Source organism: Muscardinus avellanarius, assembly GCF_963383645.1.
Source record: "Muscardinus avellanarius genome assembly, chromosome: 7".
NCBI lineage: Eukaryota > Metazoa > Chordata > Mammalia > Rodentia > Gliridae > Muscardinus > Muscardinus avellanarius.
In genome coordinates this window covers 29,758,939-29,767,409 of record NC_137793.1, presented here as the reverse complement: position 1 = coordinate 29,767,409, position 8,471 = coordinate 29,758,939, and the positions used below count along the sequence as shown (strand labels likewise).

At 40.2% G+C, this 8,471-nt stretch overlaps 1 pseudogene across 1 annotated transcript; it reads right to left on the bottom strand.

Moving 5' to 3' along the window:
• Positions 1-225: 225 nt before the first annotated feature.
• LOC308265472 (tubulin alpha-1B chain-like) lies at positions 226-1,579 on the bottom strand (annotated as a pseudogene). Its single transcript has one exon. The product of its transcript is annotated as a tubulin alpha-1B chain-like (transcript).
• Positions 1,580-8,471: the final 6,892 nt, after the last annotated feature.

Below are 8,471 nucleotides of genomic sequence, written 5' to 3'. Positions count from 1 at the left end.
GAATACTCCTGTCTCAGTCTCCCAAGTACTGAGATTACAGGTGTGTGCCACCATGCCCAACTTGTGAGAGCTTTTTTTTTTTTTTAACTCTTCCCTTAAAGCCTTTACTTTGAGACATGATGGAGAAATCTTACACACATGGTCATAATTGAGTGAAGATGACAACACTGTCAGCTAACTTGGAAGCTGAACTCTGGAAATGACAGGATCCAGCACTGTTAACAACTAGTACTCCTCTCCTTCCTCCTCACCCTCTCCTTCCACAGAATCCACACCAACCTCCTCATAATCTTTCTCTAGGGCAGCCATGTCCTCACGGGCCTCAGAAAACTCTCCTTCCTCCATCCCCTCACCCACGTACCAGTGAACAAAGGCATGCTTGGCATACATCAGGTCAAACTTGTGGTCCAGGCGAGCCCAGGCCTCAGCAATGGCTGTGGTGTTGCTCAGCATGCACAGCTCGCTGCACCTTGGCCAGGTCGCCACTGGGTACCACAGTGGGAGGCTGGTAGTTAATGCCAACCTTGAAGCCAGTGGGGCACCAATCCACAAACTGGATGCTGCGCTTGGTCTTGATGGTGGCAATGGCAGCATTAACATCTTTGGGAACCACATCACCACGGTACAACAGGCAGCAAGCCATGTATTTACCGTGGCGCAGGTCACATTTCACCATCTGGTTGGCTGGCTCAAAGCAGGCATTGGTGATCTCTGCTACAGAAAGCTGTTCATGGTAGGCTTTCTCAGCAGAGATGACAGGGGCATATGTGGCCAGAGGGAAGTGGATGCGGGGATAGGGCACCAGGTTGGTCTGGAATTCTGTCAGATCAACATTCAGGACTCCATCAAATCTGAGGGAAGCAGTGATGGAGGACACAATCTGGCTAATAAGGCAGTTCAGGTTAGTGTAGGTTGGGCGCTCAATGTCGAGGTTTCTGCGACAGATATCATAGATGGCCTCATTATCTACCATGAAGGCACAATCAGAGTGCTCCAGGATGGTGTGGGTGGTGAGGATGGAGTTGTAGGGCTCCACCACAGCTGTGGAAACCTGGGGGGCTGGGTAGATGGAGAACTCCAGCTTGGATTTCTTGCCATAATCAACAGAGAGGCGTTCCATCAACAGGGAGGTGAACCCAGAACCGGTTCCCCCGCCAAAGCTGTGGAAAACCAGGAAGCCCTGAAGACCCGTGCACTGGTCAGCCAGTTTGCGAATTCGGTCCAAGACGAGGTCAATGATCTCCTTGCCAATGGTGTAGTGGCCCCGGGCATAGTTATTGGCAGCATCTTCTTTGCCTGTGATAAGTTGCTCAGGGTGGAAGAGTTGGCGATAGGTACCAGTGCGAACTTCATCAATGACTGTGGGTTCCAGGTCTACAAACACTGCCCTGGGCACGTGCTTGCCCGCGCCCATCTCACTGAAGAAGGTGTTGAAGGAGTCATCTCCTCCCCCAATCGTCTTGTCGCTTGGCATCTGGCCATCAGGCTGGATGCCATGTTCCAGGCAGTAGAGCTCCCAGCAGGCGTTGCCGATCTGGACACCAGCCTGGCCAACGTGGATGGAGATGCACTCATGCATAGTGGATACAAGTTAGAATGTGGAGGCGACAGGAACAGAAACCGGGTCCGTTCAGGTTACCGTCCCCGACAAGCTAAGAGTCGAGGTAAGTAACGCACTCTTGTGAGAGCTTTTAAAGACAGAAAATTCCTGGGGGCTAGTTAATGTAAATTCACATTTTCTTTAACACAAAAATTAAGCCACCTAGAAATACAAAATTTGATGATTGGGAGACACAAATGGAGAAAACTAAAGTCTATAGATTAGGGCTGCTTGGAAGGGGGGGAGTAAACCACTTCCACTTATCTTTTCTGTTTTTCAAATCTCCCCTTTCAGGAAGATGTAAGAACATCTTTATTTTATGGATGTCAGGTGTATTCATATGCAATTCATTGAGCACAGGATTTAATAATAAAAAGCAAGTTACATACCTAGTTTTGCTAATACATGGGGAAAAGTTAAACTTATGTGGTCAACAGCACTTTTCAGTGAAAGCAAAGACCCTTCAAATTCCAAAATTAGATGAAGCCTAGTGATAACCAGTCTGGTCAGGGAGCCATCCCTAAGTGCTGGTGTGTGAAGTGCTGTGACATTTGCTTTTCAGGTGGTGTGTGGGTGGAAAGAGAAGTTCATTACCTGTGCCATGAAATGCTCTCCCCACCCTCAAAACCCACATCAAAGTTTAGCGCTTTTGCAAAGGAGACAGTAACTGGGTAAAATGGAGATTTCTTTTTCATGCAAATTTGTTGGATTTAATACATATCAGTGGCTTTTATAGCAGGGAAGAATTAGAGACTGAAAGTGCAAATTTCAATGAAAATGTCCTTGAAAAGTGACCTATAAATAAGAAGGGTATAGGACCACCAAATTTGGGATAGAAACTGTCAAAAATCTTAGCATAATTACACAAATAATTAGCATTTATTAAGTTTTTACAGTCGGGCGTGGTGGCGCACCTTTGTAATCCCAGCATTCAGGAGGCTGAGACCAGAGGATTGTGGTTCACGGACAGCTTCAGCTACTTAGTGAGGCCCTCCATAACTTAGTGAGACCCTGTTTCAAAATAAAGAATAAAAAATAGGGCAGGGGGTATGTAGCTCGGAGGTCTAATGCTCCTGGGTTCCATCCCTAGATCCGCAAAAAAAAAAAAGTTTTTACCACTTCCGATAATGTCCATGTTGTCCTGTGAATAAACCCTTACCATGGACAGTGGCTTTCATGGCCTCCCATCTGCATACAGCATCATCAGTACACAAATTTATGTAAATCTCCTAGTCCAGGGCATGCATGCATTGCTTAAATCAAAGTCAACGGAAAGAATCACTATGTTCAGAGTACTGAGATTATTTTGTTTAATTTAAGCCTGCCAGGGTTTACTTTTGACCTGGGGATGCAGATAGTTTAGTCTGATAGCACAGGGCTGGTTGGGAAAAGATCCTGTTACGGTGAAAAGTTAACAGTGTATAGCTTGACCAGCAAACACAGGAGGGGCATGGCTTTGTCTAACAGTTTATGGCAGATAAGAAAACCCAGCTGCACGGGGGTGCAAATATGGATCCCCACGTCTTCGCACTTTTCATAGTTCTTTTATAGTCTTTCATTTGCCCTCCATAAAAACCACTGAGGTTTACAAGAGAGAAAATACGACCCTATTTGCTTCTGCAGATGGAGAAACAGAGGGTGAAATAGGGACTTGGAATGACTCCATTCGGGCTATGGTTTGTGAAGAAGAATATTCCAGGTGTTAAGTGCATGGATGTCACAGCTGGTTGGCTCTGGTTTTCTCAGGCAAGTTCTTTGATCTCCCTGAGATTCCGTTCATCTGTAAGCAGGGATTGCAATATCAACCTCAAAGGGCTACAAAAGGAGGAAAAGGGAAGGCACAGATGAGCCACTCACTGACGCTGAAGTCAGGTGTCAAAAAAGGTGAAGAGTTCGGGCTCCACACAGGGCCCCTTGGCTCAAATCCTGCCTCTATCTCTTGGCAGCTTCAGGGCTTTGGTGAGCCATTGTTCTAGCTTCAGTTTCATCATAGAATGTGGGACTGGTAAAATACCATCCACTCAATAGTTGCTGAGAGGATTAACTGAGACAGTGAACGCAGTAGAACATCTAAGGTACTCTTGAGCACCAAACAGGACTTGGGTGTTATATTTTGATAATGTGTTTACAGGACACTCAATGCAGACCAGGTGAGTTATACAATCATCAAGTACCTCTAAGGTATTTGTAAAAGGATGAGGTGGACTGAGACTCTTCTGTTTCAGAATTCTTTTGGTTTTTTATTTCTTTTGCATGAACTGAGCCACCTCCTCCTTTTACTTTTATTTATTTATTTATTTATTTATTTATTTATTTATTATTTTGGGTGGTACTGGGGTTCCTGGAAGCCCTTCTACCTCAGGGCTACACTTCCAGACCCCTATTTTATACTTTTTTATTTTTGGAAACAGGGTCTCTTAAACCAGCAAGGCTGGCTCCCAACGAGTGCGATCCTCCTGTCTCCGCCTCCCAAGCGCGGGGATTACAAGCATGTGCCACCACGCCCGGCTTACTTTTATTTATTTTACATAATCTGGGATCTCCCTCCACCCTCTCAATCCTGCAGGAAAACACTCAACATCTTGGTTCTTTCTGTTTTATCACAAGCTGAGCCCGAGCGCAGACCAGGGGAGCGCCGCACGCCCACCCTGGGCTGACTGCTCTGCAGCAAGGGGCATCTATGCCAACAGCCACCACGCTGGACCGCATCCGGTCCTGCCATCCTGGCTTGAAAAAGAAAGTAGAACACTTGGTGCGAAACAGGCTGGGGCAGGAAAGACATGTTTGGACAGCTATTTCACACTCTTGTTAGCGGCTTTAGCTCCTCTCCAGAATAAAAAGGCAGAGTGCAGACCAGCCTCCTGTCTAAATGTCAAAGAGCACCGACATGCAAATGCGGGTGTTTAATGTTCCATTTATAGGCCTGTTGTGCCCTTTTCTCATTTATTTATAGCTGGTAAGCTCACAGAGGACTGGGATGTTGTTTTAAAGTTATTTTTTCAACTAGGTCAAATACAGTATTGTATAGAGAAGTACAGCTCTGAACATTTTCCTGAATCTTACTTGCTTCTTGAAGATATAGCACAAGTAGACTGTCAATATTTATTCCAACTGTATCTTTCACCATATTTATTAAATCAACACATTCGCCAAGAGCTAATTATGTTCACTAGGGGAAATTAAGCACAAGTCACAAATAAACAAACTAAAAATAATCACATTCCCACCAACTGCTTACTTCTCTTAGTTTTACAGTATTTTTCGTCTTATTTGTGTATATTTTCATGAAGATGAGGTGTTTTTTGTTGGTGGTGTTATTTTAGGGGAAGAGGTCAGGTAACTGGGAATTGAACTCAAGGGCCTTCTACCTCTGAGCTACACTCCCACCCCTTTAAAATTTTTATTTTGAAATAGGGTATTACTAAGTTGGTGAGACTGGCCTCAAACCTGAAATCTTCTTGTCTCAGCCTCCCAAGTGCTGGGATAACAGGCATACAACATCATCCCCAGTCAATATTGAGTTTTTTTTTTAACAAATAAAGCATATATGTGTATGTTTTTATATATTCCACTGATTAATGTATTCTATTCTGAACATCTTTCTGTTACCATGTGTTTTATTTCTTTAAAATTTATATTATTATGAATATATGTATCTGGACATACAAAAAGATATCAAAATCAGTATTACAAATACTAGATAAAACCTTACCATCCAGTGCCAGTTAAGAATAAAAGTTGTGACCAATCAGCTGAATCCCTTCCTTCACCTGAATAGGTAACTGAAAATCTAATTTTGATATTTATCATTTTTAGCAACTCTATGTAATTTTACTTCATATTTATATGTCTTAAGTATTTTAGTATTATTTCGCTTATTTAAAAATTTTATATGAATAACATCATTTGTTTTTCTGTGTCTTGTCTTTATTCCCTTAGGCAATTTCTTTTGCATCCATCTGCATTAGTATCTATTTTTGGTCATTTTCACTGCTGTATAACATTTCATTTTATAAATATGTCTCAAATTAATTTCTGCCCATCAGATGATGAACATGGTTACACCGTTCTCCCTGTGTGTTTGAGTGGAAGTGGCTCTACGTATGTTCTTAGAAGTAGAATTGTAGGACTATGAGCCAGGCGTGGTGGCACACGCTTGTAATCCCAGTATTCAGGTGCTGAGACCGGAGGATCACGGTTCACAGACAGCCTCAGCTACTTAGTGAGGCCCTCTGCAACTCAGTGAGACTCTGTTTCAAAATAAAGAATAAGAAATAGGACAGGGGGTGTGGTTTGGAGGTCAGATGCCCCTGGGTTCCATCCCCAGACCCCCCCACACACACACACCAAAAAAAAAAAAAAAAAGAATTGTAGGACTATAGCAAATGGATACACTCAATTATATGCTGTCAAATTTTTTCCCACTGTGATGTATCCATTGACATTCATCAGAATAAAAAAAAGAAATTACATTTGCTAGGTTTTTGTTTCTAACTAAATAAGAGAAATACAATTATCATCTGAAATACAATTATCATCTGAAATACAATTATCATCTGTACTGAAATCAGTACTGAAACCTTGTTGAATACCATTAGTATTCAGTGTTAGTAATTAACAAGCATGGTTGCTTATTATCTTTGATTTTCATATCTCAGTTATAAGGGTTTTTCTTCTTCAGTTTTTTGTTTTGTTTTTTTCAAAACTAGGGATGAAACCCAGGGGCATTCTACCTCTGAACTACACCCCCAGCCGTATTTTGTATTCTTTATTTTGAAACACAGAAAGTCGTGGAGGGCCTCACTAAGTAGCTGAGGCTGGCTGTGAAGTACAATCCTCCTGTCTCAGCCTCCCAAGCACTGGGATTACCAGCATGTGCCACCATGCCCAACTCTTTCCTTTTACTTTAAGTAATATGAATGTGTTTTTAGAGAATGGTAAACAAATTAAGGAACTTTCCTACTATCCCTTCTTTGCTAATCACTTAATTGCAAATGAGTATTGAATCAAGTTTTGTTTAATATCTGGTTTGGCTATATTCCTGGAAAAAGTCTATCTTGGTCACAATAAGACCACATTTTTATATAGCACTGTAGCATGCTACTATCTTTGTAGGATATTGATGTTTATATCATAAACTTATTCAACTGTTAATTTTCTTTCTTCTCATTTTCCTTATCTCAAGGTTTACTTTCCTTCACTATTTCAGATATGTTATTACCTTTTCTTCCGAGATAAAGTATGCTGTCGAGAATCTTTATAGTTTTTTTTTTCTTTTCTTTATACTGATGTTATTTTCTTATGTTAGAAATAAAGTTCCTTGGAGTCATAGGAAAAGACAGATATTCGAAAGTGGCTCGGCAAGATTTTACTTTTTGCAAAAAGGGATCCTGCCACCACTACAGTTAGGTGTGCAAAATAAAAATGGCAGAAACTTGATGGGTCTTTAACTTCCAATGAGGGGCTCCTGTGCTGTATGCCTACAGGTGGGATCATAGTCACACAGTTTTTATGTACATCATTGGCCAGAGGGACGCCAGAGGAGGGGTTAGTACTTGTAATTTCCAGGTAATGCTAACTTTACAAAAGAATGTAAGTGCACATCACATTACAAAATGGTGGTTTAGTAAAGTAAAATGGAGCTTACGTAAAGCTATTCCTCTGATAGGAAAGATCTAATTATATTCTCACATACAGAAGCCAAAATACTTGTTTCTTCTTTGAAGTTAACAATTCTGGCTGGGGCAGGAAGGAATCTTGATCAATAAACACAGAAAATACACTTGCCCAAATCTAACATCTTTTCATAATAATAATTACTAAAAACAAACCTTCAACAAACAAGACATGTAACAGAATTTTCAAGCTCTGGTAAAAGGCATCTGCAAAAAATATATGCACATGCTGAAAGACTTAATATTTTTCTCCTAAGATCAGGAACAAGAAAAGAATGAGTGGTCTTACAATTTCAATTCAATATTATACTAGAGATTCTAACTACCACAATTACCCCCCCCCACAAAAAAAGAATCAGAAAGACATTCAACTTGGAAAGGATAAAGTAAAACTAACTATATTGTAGATAGCATGCTTTCATATATAGAAAATTGTAAGGAATCTATTAAAAAGGCTATTATACTTAAGCTTAACAAAGCTACAGTCTATATGATCAATATACAAATAGTTATTTTTCTATACAATTCCAATGAATATCCCCAAAATGAAATTAAGAGAGTAATTTAATTTATAATATCATTAAAAGTAGGAAATAGTTAAGTCTATAATGGATGAAAGAAGCGCAAAAGTTGCATACTGAAAACTACAAAACACTGTTAAAAGGAATTAAATACCTCAATAAATGGAGCTAACCTATGGCCCTGGGTCAGAAGATAAAATATTTTAAATTATTAATATTCCAAAAATCAATATGTAGACACAATGAAACCTCTAACAACATCCCAACATTTTTTTTAAATACACATTGGCAAGCTAGTCCTAAAATTCACATGAAAATACAAGGACTCGAGAATAGCTGAAATAGTCCTTATAAAAAAGAATAAAATTATAGAGGGCTCATCCTTTCCATTTTCAAAATTTTTTTACAAAGCTACAATAATGAAGACTATGTGGGTTTTTGTTTTTTTTTCTTGAATAAGGATAGCCATACATCAGTGAAATCGAATTGAGAGTTTAGGGATAAACCCTTATATTCATGGTAAATTGATGTTCAGCCAGGGTGCAAAGAAAAAAATCAGTATAGAAAACACTAGTGTTTTTAATAAATGATGCTGGAATTACTGGGTAGCACATGCAGAAGAATAACGTTTGATCACTACTACCACTTAGACACACATATTCACTATGAATGAAT